Raw genomic sequence first — 19,655 nt, forward strand, 5'->3', positions numbered from 1 at the left:
GAAGCAAAAGGAAGGGGGAGGGGGAGGAGGGTGGAGGGTGGAAGGTGGCTGACAACTAAGGCCTGTGCAGGCGCATGGTTCTTTGGTCCCTGCCACTGGGCTGCCTCCGATGGCTGGTTGAGAGTGCTCAGTGCACTGGAGGTTTGCAGGGCTGTGAAATTTTCCACTTGGCTGTCTGCCATTCCCGCCCACCGAGGATAACACTTCCACACACCCAGAAGTGGCACACCGAGGCCCTGCTGGGGAGGACTGGGAGAGTTTTTGTTTGTTTGTTGCTTTTAAAGAAAAGCCCTATTCATACTCCAATCCTTAATATTTTCCACACCTGGATTTCTTGATTTTTTTCCCCTCCTTGAACACAGAGCCAGGAACGGCTCTGCCTGGGCCAACACGATCAAGTTATTTTGACTTGGATATTCTTGGGGGACTATGTTTGAGGTATGGGAACGTACGTGACAGGCTTTGGGGACCGTGAGAAACCTAGAATTTAAGTGCTGTGCTGGCGCCCTGTTAGTTTCCTAGACAAATCATCCACGAACGAGTTCCCTTTCAAAGCCGCAAAGCACATGCCGAACAAAGGCGGGAGGCTCGGGCCTAGCACTGTGAGAGTGACCCTGTTTTCGAGGGAAAAATGCAGTCCTCACCCCCTAAAAAAGGCAAAAACGAGTAACAGCAAATCTTCGATTTGGAATTGGTAAGACACTGACGAATATACCTCAAAAAAAAAAAAAAAACTAAAAAATGGAAAGAAGGAAATTAGGACGAAGGGAGAAAGGAGGAATCTGATACAAATATAATTAATGGGGGGCTTTTATAGTGAATACAGTTCACAAAGTGCTTTCTTCTTCTCCTTCTTCTTGATTGAGGGATAACTGACAGATAACTTTATATTCGTTTCAGGTGTACGAAGTGCTTTCATATTCATTCATTCATTCATTCATTCACTCACTGGACAAATTTTTACTTGGTTCTTCCTCTATTCACCAGGTTCTATGTTCATAATAGTGAACAAAACAGCCAAGGACGTGGCCTTTAAGGAGCTCACCGCATCAAGAGGGGCAGACAAGAACCAGCGCGTACCATTTGTAGTCCATGTGTGAAATTTGCAAATCGGATAGGCATTAGGAAGGAAAAAGAAACACTGTGATTTGTGATCATACTGGGGGTACCGCACTCGCCCCGGGGGGCTTCGGAAGGATTTTCTTACAAAATGACCAGATGAGAGAAGTTCAGCAGGTAGAGAACACAACCTCTGCGTGATGTGATCTGGCTGGACGTGTACGATTCATTTCTGGTATTTTATTCTCTTTACCCCCACCCCCAACGGCCATTTCAGCTGGGTCTCCTTTATCAAGAAATGGGCCCAAGAGCTGTTGTCAGGACCTTGAAATAACAGTGGTTTCTTCCTCCCAACTACCAGAACAACAAACATGAGTAATTTCTGCTAGAGGAGCCTGGTTCAAGACAGGTATTACATTTGATGTGACAGGAGAGGAAGCCTCTGGTTTCCTAATGCATCTCATGTCACCCCGTCATCACGGAGAAAGAGAAGGAAGCTCTCTATTAACACCTGCACGCCACAGCTGGAGTTAAGAAAACCCTCCCCCTACCCTCCCCAAGGGCTAAAAACAGATCACATCACCCATAAACTTCTGAAAAAATCTTCCTAGTGCTTTGCAGTAGGTTCCAAATTTGCTGGCTTCCTCTTTACTATTAAGATGTTTTTATTATTTTTCTCTGGGACTCCAAACAGCCTTTATGTCCGCGTCCTGTGAGCCTTCTCCTTTGGTTCTCGCCTTGGTCACCTGTTTATTTACCCAGGGAAGCAGCAGGATGAAAAGCATAAAAAGCAATGGAAATATTGCGTTCATCTGAAGTGTTTTCTCGTTCCCTATCATCCCCGATCTGGTACAACTTAATCCTTCTGCGAAGGAAAATCAGCTCATTCGCTTTCTTTATCCGGCAAAACAAAGGCATCCTGGGACAGGTTCATTCATGTCCTCCCTGTGAACGAAGTTAAGTCTGAAGGTCTGTTTGAAACAAATAAGCCAAACTTCCACTGGAGTCTTGTCCCATCTAAAGACACCCAGGACGAAATATAATTTCTCCTACAAGTTTCTCATATAACCAAAGACATTAATAATACTTCAAGTTCAAAGTCTCGAAACACAACTCCTTGCTTTGACTTTGCAGTTTTGACAAACTTCAGCAAACTGGGAAAGAAGAGACAGCAGGAAAAAGGCCTTCTCCAATCCAAGCGGCCACTCCCCCCGCCGTCAGACCTGGGAAATAATACCAGGCTGACAGTTGCATTCTCTGGTCCAGAGAAGAAAATGACCACAATGCCAATGTCTCCTTTCCCTGACCGCCCATAGCACTTACAGAATCTACCGCACATGTTGACTCGAGGTCCTTTTCAATTCAGCACTCCGTTATACTGTCTTTCTATTCGCCACTGGATTTACTTAAGTCTTGGAGGTTCAAAAAGTTCATAAGCTCCTTGATGAAAGAAACCTTGCCGTGCCTTTCTTTTGCAAACCCCTCAGAGTGTCTAGTAGGAGAGCCTGCATTTAAATTAAATGAACCATAGCCAAAACCTGTTCTATGACTTAAACTTTACTCCAAAGGAATGCTCTATAGCTTATCATTTAAGCCCTTCTTCTGGGGTCCTGTAGCTCCTACGTTGTCTATCATCTACATGAAAGCCCTCCATAAATGGAAGAACAATTAAGTTACAACTTCCCCTTCTGTCTTTTGTTCTTCCAACCCATTACATTTGGAGTCATTAGCGGCTCTTCAACAGTTGCCATAAATATCCTTGATTCTCATAGCTTCCCAAACTTCTGTTAAGGAAACCCTGGTGGTATGTGGAGGGGAGGTATGGATGTTCTGAGGCAGGGGCCCTTGAACCTGAACCATTATCAGAAAAATCTGGAGGTCAGGGCTCCTGGGTGGCTCAGCCAGTTAAATGTCTGTCTTTGGCTCAGGTCATGATCTCAGGGTCCTGGGTTCGAGCCCCAGTACGGCTCCCTGCTCAGCAGGGCATCTCCTTCTCCCTTTCCCTCTGCCCCTCCATCTCAAATAAATAAAAAATAAAACCTTAAAAAAAGAAAGAAAGAAAAAGAAAAACTTGGAGGTCTTAGGAAACGCCCAGAGGTCACAGATGCCTGGGTTCCGTCCTTCCCCAATGTCTCCCTCATTAGACCTGGGGTGGGGGGCGGGGAGCAGAGAACTTGCATCTCTAACAAGTTCCCAGGTTTTGCTGGTGCCGCTGGTCCATGGACCACACTTTAAGAACCATGAAAGCTAAGCCTGCTCTAAAGGTTAAGACTTCCAGTCAATGATCTAGCCAGACAGAGGCCACAAATCTTTCGGGTATATTTAATCACTCTAAGATGGCTACACTGGAAAGAGTAACACTTGTCTGGTCTAGAGAGGTGGCAATGGCGAAAAACCCCCAAAAGGCCCACATATCTTATAATCTGGGGGAAATTTCTGTTGCTTTGGTATTTGGCTGTTATCTGCTCTCCCCTCTACTGGCTCCAGACCTATCTGGGTCAATTCTGCCCTTTATCTCCCCATGGCTCTTCTTCTTCTCTGCTGGAAACTTCTTGGCCAAAACACTCAGCCACTGCTATCCCTGAGATGTTCTCAGATGGCTGTTGCCTCTCTCCTGTTCACTAACGAACATGAGAGTGTGGTGTAAATTCAGCGCTGGTATTGCACCAGATAGAGCTCAACCTGCCTCCTAAAAGCATTGGCCTTTCCCTCCCTGACTTCTCTTCCACTCTTTGGTTAGGGCTTCTCAATAGTTCCTTCAATTTCCTTTTACTTTAGTTCAGTGGACTAGCATTTCTGCTTCAACAGTGTCTTTTTGGAGTGACCTCTCCCCCATTCTTTCGTTATCTGGGTTGGGGTGGTCTCACGCCTTGGGTGCAAAGATGGGCACATGACCTAGTTCTGGAAGATTAGAATACATATCCCCTTTCACGATGAGGACTGATTTTAGGGACAGGCACATAATCAAAGCCAATCAGCTCCTCTCTTGGACACGCTGGAACATGAAAGTGTGGTCTCCTAAGAGCTATCTTTACTCCCTTGTGAGGAAAACCCATTTGAGAATGAGGCTCTGGAATAGGGAGCAAACCCAAAAGACAGAAAGTCCAATTCCTCATGATGGTGAGGTGCCTTGGATCCAGCCATGCCAAAAGTGAAATTTATCCCTGGATTTTTCAGTTATGCTGTGAGAGACAAAAATCCACAGTGGTCCCCTAGATGCCCAATGTCCCAGTGCACACACACCTTCTCCTAGTTATTCATTCAAGCACAAATTCAGTGGCTGCCACTGTGAGGGGATTTGGCAGCTAAAAGTAAGGCCCCCAATCAATGGACCTTAAAAGAGAAAGGTTGTCCTTGGTGGGCCTGACCTAATCAGGTGATCCCTTCCAAGGGACAGGCTCTTCCAAGATTGAGATTCAAAATGAGAGGACATATTTTGGTTGGGGGGAAGGGGTTTGCACCCCATGAAAAGGTAGCAGAGAGGCACCAGCTGACAGCCCTGGAATGGGGGTCTTAGACCTACAGCCGCAAGGAAATAAGTTCTGCCAATCACCACATGACCTTGAAAGAGGATGGCGGGCCCCCGATGAAAATGTGGCCCGACTAACACCTTGATTTCATCCCTATGAAACCCTGAATGGAGAAGCCAGCTAAGCTAGGATAGCTGCAGAAGCCAAGATAACAGGGGTGTGGTTTGAAGCCCCTAAGTGACGGTAATTCGTTATGCAGCAATAGACAACAAATATATATGAGATACAACAAATTGGGGTTTTTTTTTTTTTTTTTGGTTTTTGTTTGTTTGTTTGTTTAAATCACCTTGAGTTTCATTTGTCTCTTGTAACCAAAATATCCTAGTCCTCTTGATTGCTCCCCGGTGATACTAATCTGGTGTCCTCCCATCACTCTGCTGTTCCTCTTTTCCACTTGTGTCCCCTCTTGTTATTCCTTCTAGACCCAGGGTATGTGTTCCCCAAGGTGACACGCTCAGCCCTCTTCTCTTTCTTTGCCAATTTCCTTTTCTTGCCTAGAGTTTTTCAACCTGTACCCTGGGCCCTGGAGTCTCCCCCTTTCAAGCTGCTGGATTATGCCAGTCTTCAGAAATCACGTCTGTTTCAAAACTTCCCATTGTTGCCCTCAAGCCAGGGCTCCTCTTTTATTTCTGACTCTTGCTAACGGCACCACTGTCTTCTTCTCTTCCTCCCTGCGCCCCTTGGCTGTTGAGTGTCATGGAGCCCGACCTCCAAGCCCACGCCGCCAGGCTGGCTCAGACCCCGTTCCTCCACCAGCCACTGGCTCCCGGGTCTTCTCGCCTGCAGTCTTCTCCCTGTGCACCCTGCGTGAGTCATCCCCATTGGATCGTATTTCTTAAAGTAGATCAGATAATACAACTTCTCCACACTGTACCATCACGGGTTCCTACAGCGTGTGGAAACTCTCCACAGTCTGATGGCGGAGACCCTCACAGTTTGGTTCCTACATGTTTTCCTCCTGATGCATCTCATCCCAGCCAGAGGCACTGCTCCTTCTTTGTCTCTGAGCTCCCATTTCCACACCACAGCTTGGAATCCAAGCCACGGCTCCCAAGGCCCACACAAAGCCTCCTTTCCCCCTCACTCTTTCCTCCATCCTGTTATCTTACAACTTTCTCACTCATCTGTGATTTTGCTTTCTTCAATTTTAGCTACCTTCAGGCAATCAAGGTCCAAAACCCCAGGATCCTCCTTCTGATGTATGGTCAGAAGGTCAATGCCTATGTCATTCGCCTCACTGTGCCCAGTCCTGGAGGACTTTTACCATCTCATCTCATCCCACAAAGAAGGGTGAGTACAGCACAATAAGATATTTTGAGAGACAGAGACCACACTGACCTAACTTTTCTTATAGTACACTACAATTGTTCTACTTTGTTATTACTTATTATGTTTTTTTAACTTATTAGTTTATACATTATAATTAATAGATCACAAATAAATTTATGATTTGTAAATTGATTAATTTATAAATTAAACTTTAGCACAGCTTTGCATGTATAGGGAAAAAAAGAAGTGTATCCTGGGTTTGGAACCATCCATGGTTCTGGGCATCCATGGGGGTCTTAGAATGGAGTCCCTGTGGAAAATGGGGCACTCCTGTGCCCTTTAAAAAAAAAAAAAAGTGAACTCTGACAGTTTTTTTATTCCTTTTTCTCAGGATACTAATAATTTTATTCCTTATGTAAGATAGATACCATTTCCACAGTCGACTGCAGGAAACTCTATGAAGTCAGGGCTTGAATCTGCCTTCTTGGTCGGAGTGCTTTTATAAATGGTAAACACTTGATAAATATTTATCAGTGAACTAAGAATGGGATATTTTACTTTCACTCTGACATGTCTCCTCTACTCTGTGTTTCCAAGACAGGAGAGCTCCCTTTCTGGTGACTTGAGAGAAAAATCATTACATAAGCCTCTGTGGAAACTGCTCAATCAGTGATATGTTGGGCAAGAGCCTCCTTTTCCAACTCAGGACCAAAGCGGACTCTGTATTTTTGTTCTGAGGAAGAAAGAGAAGCAACCAGCGCTGCTGGAAATCACAGAGTTCAGAATCGCCTCCTCTGGGTAAGCAGGCTCAGCCCAGCAGGGTCCCCAGCCTCTGTCTCCATTCTGCTCACAAAAGAGCATAAATGTCAGTCACGGAGGCCCCAAAGCTCCTCTGTCCCCAAAAGGCAACGAATGTCAATGCAGAACTTTCCTGAGAGGATGGTGTCCGGCCCGATTTTAAGAAGAGCTGGAGGAAGGGGAAGGGCAGCATGAAGCCCGGACAGAAGGAATTCTGAAGAATATGATGTATTCATCACCTCGTGGGACCCCTACTCAATCCACATTTGATGATTTGTGTGACTTATCCATTATCAAATCTTTTTCCAAACCGGTAATCCTTGGATTATGCATTTGGAGGCATCTGGGATATTTTCTCCTGATACTGACCGGTTTGTGTTTCCGTAATAAAAACTAAAATTAGTATGTGTCTAAAGAACACATCATCGGAGAGATACGTACGCTGGGAAAAAATCCTGTGACCAAACTTTAAAAAAATTCTAATTCCTGTTGATTCATGCCACAGTTTCTCTCCTACTGTGTAGCAGAGCTTATCACACAAAGGTAAGGCTTTGCCCACAGACATTAGGCTCAGCAAGTGTCTATGTGCAGACTACGTCTCCTTACCAGCATAGATCAAAGTTTGCTAAGAGATAATAATTATGTATCCAGAGAAAAGTATGTCTGCATAGCAAGAATAAAATGAAAATACAGATGAGAAACATGCCATCCGCATTGAATAGCTGTAGAACGATTATCTCTAGGAAATCATAATTTTTAAGACCAAGATGGCACGTGCTCCTTATTGACAATTTCTTCCTGGCCTTATTTGTTTAAAACTTGGCTTGTGCGGGGTTGTCGGAGCCTATCAGAAGGCACTTGGCCCAGGACACGTAGGAATCTTGCTCCAGAAACCCAGACAGCACACTGAGGCTCCACATTCTCTGGGTTACAAGCCCCTTTCCCACCACGATGAGTCATCACACACCTTCTTTCTGAAGGAGTTGTGTTCATGCCTGGGTGCTGCCGAAGGGCTTGGTAGAAATGGGGAAGGTGGGGAGGGGCCCTCGCTTCGTGGGTTCATCACTCACAAAAGCAATTACAAATCAGGAGTAGTGAAAGGGTCTCCTTTGGGGAGAGTGCTCTGATTTTAACTGGCTTTCCATTTCTGCTCTTTTGGCTCTAGGACAAAACTGAGTAAATTAGACCAAAATTTAGAACACAATTAGTAAACATTCTAAGAAAGAAATGTAAATATTTACCTCTTGTTCTCTTTTGACATAATATTAGGAATGCTACGATAGCATCTTCATTTAATTTGGTCTGACTTCACAAAATACTTTATTTCGATGGGTCAAAGTAAAATGACAAAGACAGAATCCACATACCCCTCCACCTCCCTACTTTTGAACAGATACAAGTAATAGAATTCACCAAAGGTATTCAAAACGGAACTCTGAAAGCATCCTATCAAAGCCACAACTTCCTTTCCATTTAATGAAATGCTACTATGTAAAAACACGGCTACGACTCGTGCTTTAGAAGTAAGTTTGAGCGCAGTTACATGAAAAAGGCTCTTCAAAGATTTTTTAAAAATAGAATTATTTTCCCAAACTCAAGATAGGCACAACTACCCAACTTCTGCAGAGGGTTCAGAGAAGAGGACTTTCTGTAATTTTATTAGGAGAATCTCATTTGTCTTCCTTTTTGTCTGCTTTACTGAATTAATAAAGCCAACTAATATAAGGACTCTATGTATTTTTTTTTAAATATTTATTTATTTGAGAGAGAGAGAGAGAGAAAGCAAGAGTGGGAGGGGCAGAAGGAGAGGGAGAGAGAATTTCAAGCAGACTCCACACTGAGCATGGAGCCTGGGGGCTCTATCTCACGATCCTGAGATCATGACCCGAACTGAAACCGAAGGTCAGATGCTCAACCAACTGAGCCACCCAGGCTCCCCCTACCCCCATGACCTTATATTTTAATCTCTTTTGCATACTATTCCAAGCAGCTGCCTCCTTGTTTAACTATTACAACTTTCTGATGCAATCAGAACAAAAGTATTGCAGGACAAAGGGGCTATTGTAAACTTCTCTCCTTTTAGAGGAGGCTTAATAAAACTATTCTAGCTTAAAACCTGAGATTTCAATGGTCTGAGCTGTAAACACCAAGTAACAGAAATGCCACTTGGCATGAAGTCTGGGGATTACCTGTTGAAACACCAAAGGCAGGCATACTTTGATGTGGGTTACCTGGTGCCGGGGAACTACCAAGAAATACAATTATTCTTTTTTCATGAATCTGGAGGTGAAGATAGGATACCGTATTTGGAGTAAAGATGATCCACGGTGTGGTGGTGGGGGGAGCCCGGGGAGGGGTGCTGGAGGGCGGGTGCATGGCATGGGCCAGCTTGAGCTAGTTACAAGTTACACTGTCTAAAGAAAGACCTCCTATCCCACTTGCTACAATGTTCTAAGGCCAAACAAAGGGAAATACCAAGTATTATTTTCTGAGCAAAGGACAGCCCCCTAAGCCCCGGGCAAGATGGAGCCATGATTTGCCTTCACAGTCCTGAAACACCATCAAAATACCTAATGATGGTGTTTCATCAAAAATCCCAAGGAGCTTTTTGACATAATGAGCATTCTAAAAGTTCCCTACATTTCTTTAAAAATAAATATTAAAAAACTCCACAGACATAGCAACATCTGTTTGTCACATGGCCTGAGAACACACATTCTCAGGGAACAGCATTACCTGCCACTCCCCCATATCTACCAGAAGAAAGAAAGAATAAGGGGTTTTCTCCCCTCCTCCTTCAGCCTCTGGGTTTAGGGGTTTATCCTCATATCATGGCTCAGGGGATTCTCACACTTAGCAACTCCCAACATATCCAAGGAGGAGAAAATCTCTCGCTCCTTAATTGTTTTGTCGAATAAGCTCTCAAAAGTTCATTTTTGTTACCTTTTTTCAGGCAAAATAAGAGGCCTTTTACAAAAATTCTATTGCTAAAACAATGGCATTCTCCCGGGAATGACTTCGTTATGGAAATGAAGTGACAGCTTCTTTTATCTAACCAGGCAGAAAGTCTGCATTTATAAAAGGCATTCAGAGCACTCAAGTGCTGTGTGTGGGCGAGGAAAAATGCTATTTTTAATTCAGATTGCAGCATTCCTCCCATACAGGTCTTTCAGATAATCATAATCATAATAATACTGATCTACAAAGGAAAAAAAAAAAAAAAATTCCCATTTCTGCTGACCCCAGCAGAAAAAGAGTGGAAGGAAAAAAAAAATAAAGAAAAAAGATTAGAATGACAAATACCGTTTCCTTCCACATGTGGACCACTCCTTAGACTCAGAGATCAATCTCTAAAGCTTTCAGGGCAATCTATTATCCGGAATTAAAAGCACTTAAACTCTGTGAGTAACAGCATTCCATCTCACACAAATTTACATTTTTGTACGTGTGACTTTCATTGTGAGTCTGCAGGAATCACCTGGGCCTGCCGGGAAATACTGGGTGAGCTATTCCATCTGTCCTCAAGAGTTGACAGTCCTTGGTGATGCAGTGACGGAGGAGTCCGTCTATGTGACATGGCCACACTGGAAACCCGATGTCTGATTTCAAAACCCGGAAGGCCCCCCAGGTACGCAAGAGGTGTCTGAGCTTCTGTCTGTGCAAATGCAGAGCCTTCCGGGTCAGATTATGGAATCTACAGATGGAGATTGGCAGACGGTCTGCCATGTTCCTCCGAATGGCTCTGCTGGGGACCAAAGCCTGAGGAGGGGTGATGGATGGAAGTTCTGGTAGGGAAGAGGAGACCAGCGTAGATGACGCTGCAGAAGTATGACATTAGAGAGAAAAAAAAGTGTAGCATCAGAGTGGAATTATAAGGCTAATGGATGGAACAAGACCTCCAGTTATGGCTAAGTGACTGGTTTATGGCCCCTTGAGCAGGATGAGAGATGAGAGAACACACAGGGTCAGAGAGAGATTTTGTAATTGAAGTAAAAGTCACGGTAAAACCATTTTAATCATCTGTGAAGTGTACAATGCTGTGTTTTTTACCATTAGCTCATTCCAGAAGATTTTCACCATCTCAGGAAGGAACTCCATACTCACTCTCCATTCCCACCTCCTCCTGTTCCTGGCAACCACTCATCTACTCTCCGTTCTATGGCTCTGCCTATTCTGGATGTTGCCTATAAATGGACTCCTGTACTATATGGCCTTTTGTGCCTACTTCCTTCCACTTAGCATCTCGTTTTCAGGATTCATCTAGTACTTTGTTTCCTTCCTGGCTACATAATAGTCGGTTGTAGGTAGAGACTGTTTCTCTATCAGCAGATGGACATTTGGGTTATTTCCACTTTGTGGTTATTAGGAAGTTTGAACATTATTCTACCTACTTTTGTTTGAATGCCTGTCTTCAATTCTCTTGGGTGTACACCGAGGGATTGCTGGGTCATGTGGTCATTCCATGTTTTATATTCTGAGGAGACGCCAAACTGGTTTTCCACACTGGCTGCACCGTTTTCTGGAAACGTATGAAGTCTCCGATCTTCCTTCTTTGCTAACATTGGTTATTCTCCTTTCATTATTCATTATGGCCATCCTGGTGGGTATGAGGTGGGATCTCACTGTGGTTTGGGCTGCATTTTCATAGCCACTAATGATGCTGAATGTCTTATCAATGTGCTTGGAGGCCATCTGTATATCTTCTTTGGAGAAATGTCCATCCAGTCCTTTGTCCTTTTAAAAATTGGGTGGTCTGGGGCGCCTGGGTGGCTCAGAGGGTTAAGCCTCTGCCTTCAGCTCAGGTCATGATCACAGGGTCCTGGGATCGAGCCCCACATTGGGCTCTCTGCTCAGTGGGGAGCCTGCTTCCTCCTCTCTCTCTGCCTGCCTCTCTGCCTACTTGTGATCTCTGTCTGTCAAATAAATAAACAAAATCTTTAAAAAAAAAATTGGGTGGTCTGTCTTTTTGTGGTTTAGTTCTGAGAGTTCTTTATATATGGTGGAAGCCAGAATCTGATCAGATACATGATTTGCAAGTATTTTTTCTCATTCTGCAGGGTTGTCTTTTTATTTTCTTGATAGTGTTTTTTGAGTCACCAAAGTTTTTGATTTTGATGAAGTCCAATTTATCTATTTTTGTTGTTGTTGTTGCTGCTGCTTCTGTTTTTGGTGTCACACCTAAGGATCCATTGCCAAACCCAAGGTCATGAAGAGCCACTCCACTGTTTTCTTCTAAGAGTTTTATACTCTGGCTCTTACATTTAGATCATTGGCCCATCTTAGTTAATCTTTTGTATGTGGTGTGAAGGGTCAAGCTTTCTTTTTTTTCTTTGCATGTGTCTCATCTGTCCTTCCCAGATGTCCCAGCACCACTTGTGGAAAAGAGGTCAAAGAGGTTTTGAGTATGGAATTATTTTAATCTGTTCTCTTCCCAAAAGGTGTTGTATGTGCATGTGTGTGTGGGGGGGTGTTTTGAAAAAAAATTTAGCAAATTACCTTTGAATGACTTTATGGTTACAGTGAATACATCCCACATTTTGAAGATATAACAAATTTTCAACGGTCCTGACTGAAAAGGACCGTAATCCTGAGCCTTTTGGAGAAAGAATGAGCTCTTGGGTGGTGCTTTTGCAGGGACTAATTTCCTGAAGCAATGAGGAGCTTGAAATGGCTCAGTCTTCTGTTCTTTTAGCTCCATTTGTTTCTACGTCTATTCCCCTCTAGTGAATTGTTTTAGTCCTTAGACATCTAAACACCTCTGTTCTCTTCCCCACCCCAATACCTGCCTATTATTAAGAGAACTTAATAATCTAGTTTATAGTGAGCCAGATGTAATATACATCGAATATGATGTCCAAATTCCAGTTTTAAGCAAAAAGAATTAAGTTTAGAATTCCAGGCATCATCCATTCAGCCACTGGATGAACCGGAGACTTTCGAATCCCCCTCCAGCATCATTGCTCAAACTTGTCGCACACTGAGATCGCACGGGGAGCTTCAAGAATACTGAGGCCTGCGAGAGACCCTTCCTTAATGGATCCGGGGTGCCGCCTGGGCAATGGGGCTCTAATGTACAACCAAAGACGAGAGCCAGCGCCCTAAGTCAGTGGTCAGAAGTGGCTCCTGACTCGCCCCACCTCGGAGCCAGCCTTCCTGGCCACCTCACACCACTTGCAGTGTGTTAGGGATGTACATTCTTCCATTTCTGTTAAGTTTTCTCATTTTAAAACTAAGAAAAACTGAATTTCTTCTATTAGTTCTCATTTAGTCTTCCCCCACATGCTGTCAGTATTCCCAATGACCAGGGACAAAACCAACTGAGAGACTAAGCAACAGCCCCAGAGCCCGAAACTTCAAAGTGGCAGAGAAATGGATTTCAGTGAAGTGGATCTGCGACCCCAAAGTCTGTACCATGTAAACCCTCTCAGTAATTTTAGAAGAGCCAACCAGGGGGCGCCTGGGTGGCTCAGTGGGTTAAGCCTCTGCCTTTGGCTCAGGTCATGATCTCAGGGTCCTGGGATCGAGCCCCGCATCGGGCTCTCTGCTCAGCAGGGAGCCTGCTTCCCCCTCTCTCTCTGCCTCCTCATCTGCCTACTTCTGATCTCTCTGTCTGTCAAATAAATAAATAAAATCTTAAAAAAAAAAAAAAACAAAACCAACCATTAGGAGGAGGGTCCTATGGTTTGGTTCCAAGACCCACAAAGAGAATACCCATTTCACACCTTCCATCCGTCACTCATTTTGTAGGATGAGCTGAGGGTGTACCCTCACTGAAGAGAACAGTGGTATCTACTGTCCTTTCTGTTGCGTGTGTGCATGCGTGTGCATGTGTCCATACAAGGGAAGTGGGCCTCGGGGATTTATCTGAATTTAGGAAGATGTGACATGCTTCCAAAAATGCAGCTGGGTCAGGTTTTCAGAGACAGCTGGGCAGCAGTACTTCTTTCCAGTATTTTGATAAGACGGGCAACAGGCAATGATAAAACCTTTATTATGGTGCACAAAAAACAAACACTGAGGGGACTAATTCTTCCTTCCTTTGTGAATTTAATCTGATGCCCACATATGATTACAATGCTCCATCGTTGAAGACAGCAAGGCCAAACGATATCAGGCAAAAATCTCCAATCCTTAAATATTCAGGTTCTTGTGGTGGAGAAGGTACAACACCCTCACAATATCCTCTTGTCTGCTGAAGCACAGGGCACACTCACCAACCTTTATACAATAGCAGAATAAAGTCAGAATTGGTAAAATCTATTGGTAATGGCAGTAAAAGCTGGGAAATAGGTTTCAAGTCACTTTTTCCTCCTCAGACATGTGCACTCAAACCAATGTGTGCGTCTGGGCACGACTGCTTGTGTAAACATGTATGAGTGCGTGTGTGTGCGTGAATGTGTACTCACATGCACACACCAGGCTTGAAGGAAAAATACATTTCGGTCCTGTCATTTTTTTATATGTCTCATTTATTTATCTTTAAGAAAAGCAGTGGCGGGTACACTGCTTGTGTCCTATGGAAGGAAGCTGGGAGAATTTCTGTCTAACGGACTCAGACGCTAGAAAGCAGTAAGGATTTGCTGAATGTCTTCGTAGGCCAGAATCAGAAGTGCGTTAGATGAGAAAAGTTTTTACAAGTGGGAATTGTACCTGCTTGTCTCCTAATTGTAGTGAATCTGTCAACTTTCTTTCCAGTGTATCAAGACTTTACTCTTCAAAATCATTCTCAGTGTGCTCTGAATTGCTGTACTTTTAAGCTAACTACTTCTCAAAGTGCTGTTTAAAAACTGACATCTTCAACCACATTTCAGGCTGAGAATATACCTAAATTTGCAAAGTCTCATTGGTTCTTGAGAGAGTGCTACTTTAAAAAACACACTTGACAGCCAATCTCTTGAAAATGATTTGTGCAGAAATTGTGTTCAAATTACTTTATGCCAAGACATTTAAGAGAGAATGTGGTTTTCTTTGTAATAGGCTAAAAATAATGATATCCTTTATCTTCAACTGAACATGTACATATGTTGTATAAGCTGTTGCATTTAAACAAATTGAAAAACAGTAGGATTCTGGCTCTAGTCCATAAGGAAACAAAACTTGCCCAGAATATCATGTTAAGCATTAAAAAAAATACAATTAACTGTTATTTTCTACGAAGTTCGATCCTGCATAATTAGACCTGTCAACCAGGTCCAAGGCATCAAATTAGAAAAGCCAATGTCTCAACAACACACGGGAAACAGGGAAGAAAAAAAAACCCAGCTAGTGCACTCCAATTTTTACATAGGGAAAAAGAGAGTAAAGGGAAAGTTCATTTATATTTCTACAAGTTGCTTTTGAGTGAGTGGACAATATGCTATAGAACTTGACCTCATAGAAATAGCGTGTAAATCAGATTCCTACAATAATTCCCATTGGACATTTTGTTGAGTGTGTGTCATGTGCAAAGTGCTGCTAGGTGAGATATAAGGTTCAGAAATGAATAAAACGTATCCATTGCTTTGAATTCAGGATATCGATTTTTTTTAAAACAAAAAGCTAATTATAACCAATTCTAATAATTTTGGTTAGTTCTCTTTGCCAACAGCAGTTTTTTTGAATGTGTGATTTGGTTCGTTTTTTGTTTTTTGGGTTTTTTTTTAGCCACAACCCTATCTTCAAAGGAAATTTTGCATAGAAACCCACCAGGGAGTCAAAAATCCACATATAACTTTAACTCCCCCAAAACTTAACTGCTAATAGCTTAGTGTTAACCGAAAACCTTACCAAAAGTGTCAATTGACACTTTTTTTGTATGTTGTATAGATCATATGCTGTATTCTTACAATAAAGTAAGCTAGAGAAAATGTTATTAAGGGAAAATACATTTACTGTCCTGTACAGGAAAAAATCCACAAACAAGTGGACCCACAGTTTCAATCTGTATTTTTCAAGGGTCAACTATACATAAAACAAATAAAACGGAGGCCATTCATGTTGACCTGCATTGGTTCCCCCACCTCTGCACTCATCATAACCAAGGACTTCTGAAGGCAGCCCTTGGAGGGTTAGTGGGCTTTAAGGAATCCTTAGCCCATTGGAGAGTGTGATCTGACCTCCATCAGTCTGAGGAGTCCGTACTCCTTAAACATGGCATCAGGGACCTTCTATGCTTTGCTCCTTTACTTCCCTGCCTTACAAGCTCACCACCCCCCGTCACACGACACATCATTAGTGATGGAGAACCAACCAGTCACTGTGCACACTAGGTACCCTGTTCTTTGTTCCCCATGCTTTGTTCATGTTGTTCCAAAGCAGGTGATCCCTTCATGTCCCTGACCTATGTGTGAGAGAAACCCCACAACTCTGCATACTTGGACACCATCTTAACTCCATATATGCATTCATTTTTGCCCTACTGTGTTGGGTGGTAATTACTCAAGCCGCCTTCACCGAAACTAAGTCATGAGTATCTCAAGGATCAAGAGTCTACTGTATTTATAGTTTACTCCAGTTCTCAGCACAGGTCCTGGCACATAATATGGGATTCATAACTGTTGGGTAAATGAGTAAAGATGGATAGATGGGTGGACGGAAGGAGGGATGGATGATATGGCTTGCTTTTCTTTAATCAAACTGATGGGAAACATTTATAAGCATATGTATATATTAAATCCGTATTTTTCTAAAACTTGTGATAAAGCACACAGAACATAAAATTTATCATCTTAACCTTTTTTAAATGTACAGTTCAGGGGCATTAAGTACATTCACACTGTGTACAGCCATCATCACCATCCGTCTCCAAAATTCTTCATTTTGCATAACTGAAATTCTTATATATACATACACTCAAGAAACTCTTAATAACGTAGTTTAATGATCTCGGGTGTGGAATGCCCAGCGTCTTCACTTCCCCTTTGCCCCCACCTGCTGTACAGCTCATGCCCTTTTCATCCACAGTTAGGATGCTCCTTTGTGAGAAATGTGGTCAATGTGGTTGAGGCATGTGGTCAATGAAACTCCTAGCTACTAGTTTAGCTAATAGCTAGCAGCTTAAGTTGTTCAAAATGAATTTTCTAAATTGTTTTCCTAAGCCCTCCCTGATTCTTACCACCATGAATTGTTAAGAGTCAGCTTTCAACCCGGGGACTATTTTGGGCTTCATGGAAGGCACGCTTTTAAGGAGGACGTGTATAACAGAGCCTAGAAACAACAAATGTAGCCTGTATGTGATATCCATGTGAGTTTTTCGTATTTGGACATTTCTGAACTTAGAACTTGTTTTACATATGATGAATATATAAAAAAGTGGTAGCATTTCTATCTCCCCCTCCCCCCGCAAGGAAACTAATCATTAAATCTGTGGTGCATCTTATAAATTAGGATATCAGAAAATTTAGGGCAAGCTGGTAAATATTTCATATTTGTACAGGAAGATTTTTAGTCTAAAATGCTGGCATATCACGATCCCACTTCCAATCCGACATGTAGAGGAGTCTAAGGCAAAGAAGTAAAAGGACTTGAAGGGGTGACAAGTCACCCTGGTAAATGGAGGGAGGCCGGCAGTGGGCAGGCAAGGGACCCAGACACGAGGCCAGAATGTAGTACCAACTGCCACCCCATGAAAATCTCTCCCCTCCTCTAGCCTCAGGCTTACCATATGTAGATTACATGGGGTAGACTAAAATTCAAACAGGGTTAAGCTCTTCCTGACCTCCTTCCTCTACCAACATCCAGTAGCTCTCTGACGCTGCTCTAGAGTCCTTCCTGGGACACAAGCTCAAGGGCCAACTGGTTTCCTTGGCATGGTTGGTTCTGGCATCAGATAATGGGGAGAGCCACCTCCTCCTGAGTTCAGCTCTCCTACTCCCACTTTTGAAGCACTGTAATTCCAGCTCTGTTTTCCAACTTGGATTATCATTTCTGCTTTCCACCTCCCCCAGCACCTAATTACGTACCCCTCCAGGGAACCTAGGCTGTGTGAGGGGGCCAAAACTTGGCCAGACACAGCCTACAGTTCTCCCTCCTAGCTGTGGTCAGCCTGGATACCTAGACACACATGAGGAAGCCACTCAGTCCTTGCTTGAAAGAAGGCATCATATCGGTCATATCGGTGCCCCAGATGTCCAACTTCTTGACTGATACGTTTATCCTCCACCAAGCTTAACTCGCTGGAGCCATAGCACCAAAACTTCCTTCACCAAGAAATAAGCCAACAGCATGAAAAAGGTCCCCATCGGTCTTGCCTAGGGTGCTGGTATCAGTACTATTTTGAGCATTCGAACATCAGGTCAGGCTGGACATCCCAACCCTTAAAAAGTTAGTTAGGGAAAGAACGCACACAGGCTTTATTTGAGAGGAAAAGTGCATTGGCAGCGTCTAAAATAGAAAGTTAAATACAGCAATGAGATCTTGAAATTTCCCCTTGCAAAAAAAGGGGGAGGGTGGGATTTAACATGAACACGAGCCAGATTTGCTGAAAAAGCAGTCTTTGTTCCTCAACAAAACTGAAGCTGACTCTTTACAGAGTACTTACATTTCCTGAAATATTGTACTATAACCGACCCGTGGACATTGTTACACGGCCCCTATTCTGAAAGCATGTTCAGGGAGAACCAACAGTATATAAAGAAAGTAATTTAGGGTCTCAGGGATGACTTCAGATGATTGAGAACATAAACTGTGACAACCGCTATCTTTTAAATGTTTAAGTAATTTTAGTGTTGCTTCCATTGTCAGACTACGTAAGTTACCAAAACAAAAACAAAAACAAAAAAACCCCTCCGCTTTCTGTGGGTGGGGGCATGGGTGGAATAGGTGAAGGGAATTAAGAATATTCTTATCATGATGAGCACGGACAGAGTCATACATAGAATTGTGGAATCGCTATCTTGCACACCTGAAACTAGTATCATGCCATATGTTAACTCTACCGGAATTAAAATTAAAAACTTAAAAAAAAAAAAAAGTCTCTGCTTTCTCTTAGCCTCCACATGCCCAGTGACCGGGAATGATATTCTGCGAACAGCACACTGTCCCACCGCCTCCCATGAGAAATATGCCTCAGTAATTCTCCCCTGTTCTTCCTCAGCGGGACGGTGGCTCGTCCCAGGCTGAGAGTATCATGGTTTTGGCAGAGAACTGACTGAAAATCTTGGCACCGGGGCTTACTATAAGCTGAGTTTACGCAGGAATGGAAGAACATCGGAAGCCCTGGGAAAATAAGAAATATTTCTAGGGTAACACAGAAGTTGGCCTTTTCTCTGCTGATTTGTTTTCATTTGCTCACATGCTCTGACTCATCCCTGGAGCAACACAGAGCAGGTCCATCTTTTTATTAAGCATCAAATCGGAGGGAGGAAGAGTTTTAAGGAACATTGTCATTTGGGGGCTGTAAGATTTTTGGTCTCTAGTATGGTTTTATTGAATCCTTTGACATAAGTAAAGTTGGTGCTCTCCCCTCAGCACCTCTCTGTTTTTTTTTTTAATTTCCAGAAAATTAGATATTCTTGTGTAGGTCAGACCACCGAGCAGTAGTTCAGAAAAGGATGATTTTAGCTTTAATTGCTCTCCTCACTCCATATTTAACGGTGGAAAAGACATGTAAATTCACTGGAAAATGGGGAATCCATTTATATGTTGAGTTTAAAAATATCAATGTCTTATTCAGAAGTGTTAAGAGGATTGATGAGTTAATGTTGGTAAATCACGTTGCAATTCCCAGGTCAAAGATGTGAAATGAACATTATCATTATTTGTTTCAGTGGAATCTCAATGATGAACTATGGTCTAGTGGGTCTAATTAGGATTTTTAAAAGCCCATTAACTTTAAGATAAGAGGGAGAACTTGTTTGCAGTATTCACTTTTACCTAAGTGAGTAAAGCTCATGTCCATGATTATTAAAAACTTTACCCAATACCATGTAACAAGTTGATACAAGTAAAAATTAACCAAAGGTTGTATGGATATATGAATGGATGGATGGATGGATGGTTGGCTACACAAATGTCCAGCTG

The 19,655-nt window shown here is 43.0% G+C and overlaps 1 protein-coding gene across 1 annotated transcript in view; it reads right to left on the bottom strand.

Annotated features, from left to right (window-relative positions):
- Positions 1-19,655, bottom strand: part of LOC111156718 (ataxin 1) — a 393,814-nt gene that overhangs the window by 148,873 nt on the left and 225,286 nt on the right. The window lies entirely within an intron of this gene.

Source organism: Enhydra lutris, unplaced genomic scaffold (genome assembly GCF_002288905.1).
Source record: "Enhydra lutris kenyoni isolate GAN:26980312 unplaced genomic scaffold, ASM228890v2 scaffoldscaffold48, whole genome shotgun sequence".
NCBI lineage: Eukaryota > Metazoa > Chordata > Mammalia > Carnivora > Mustelidae > Enhydra > Enhydra lutris.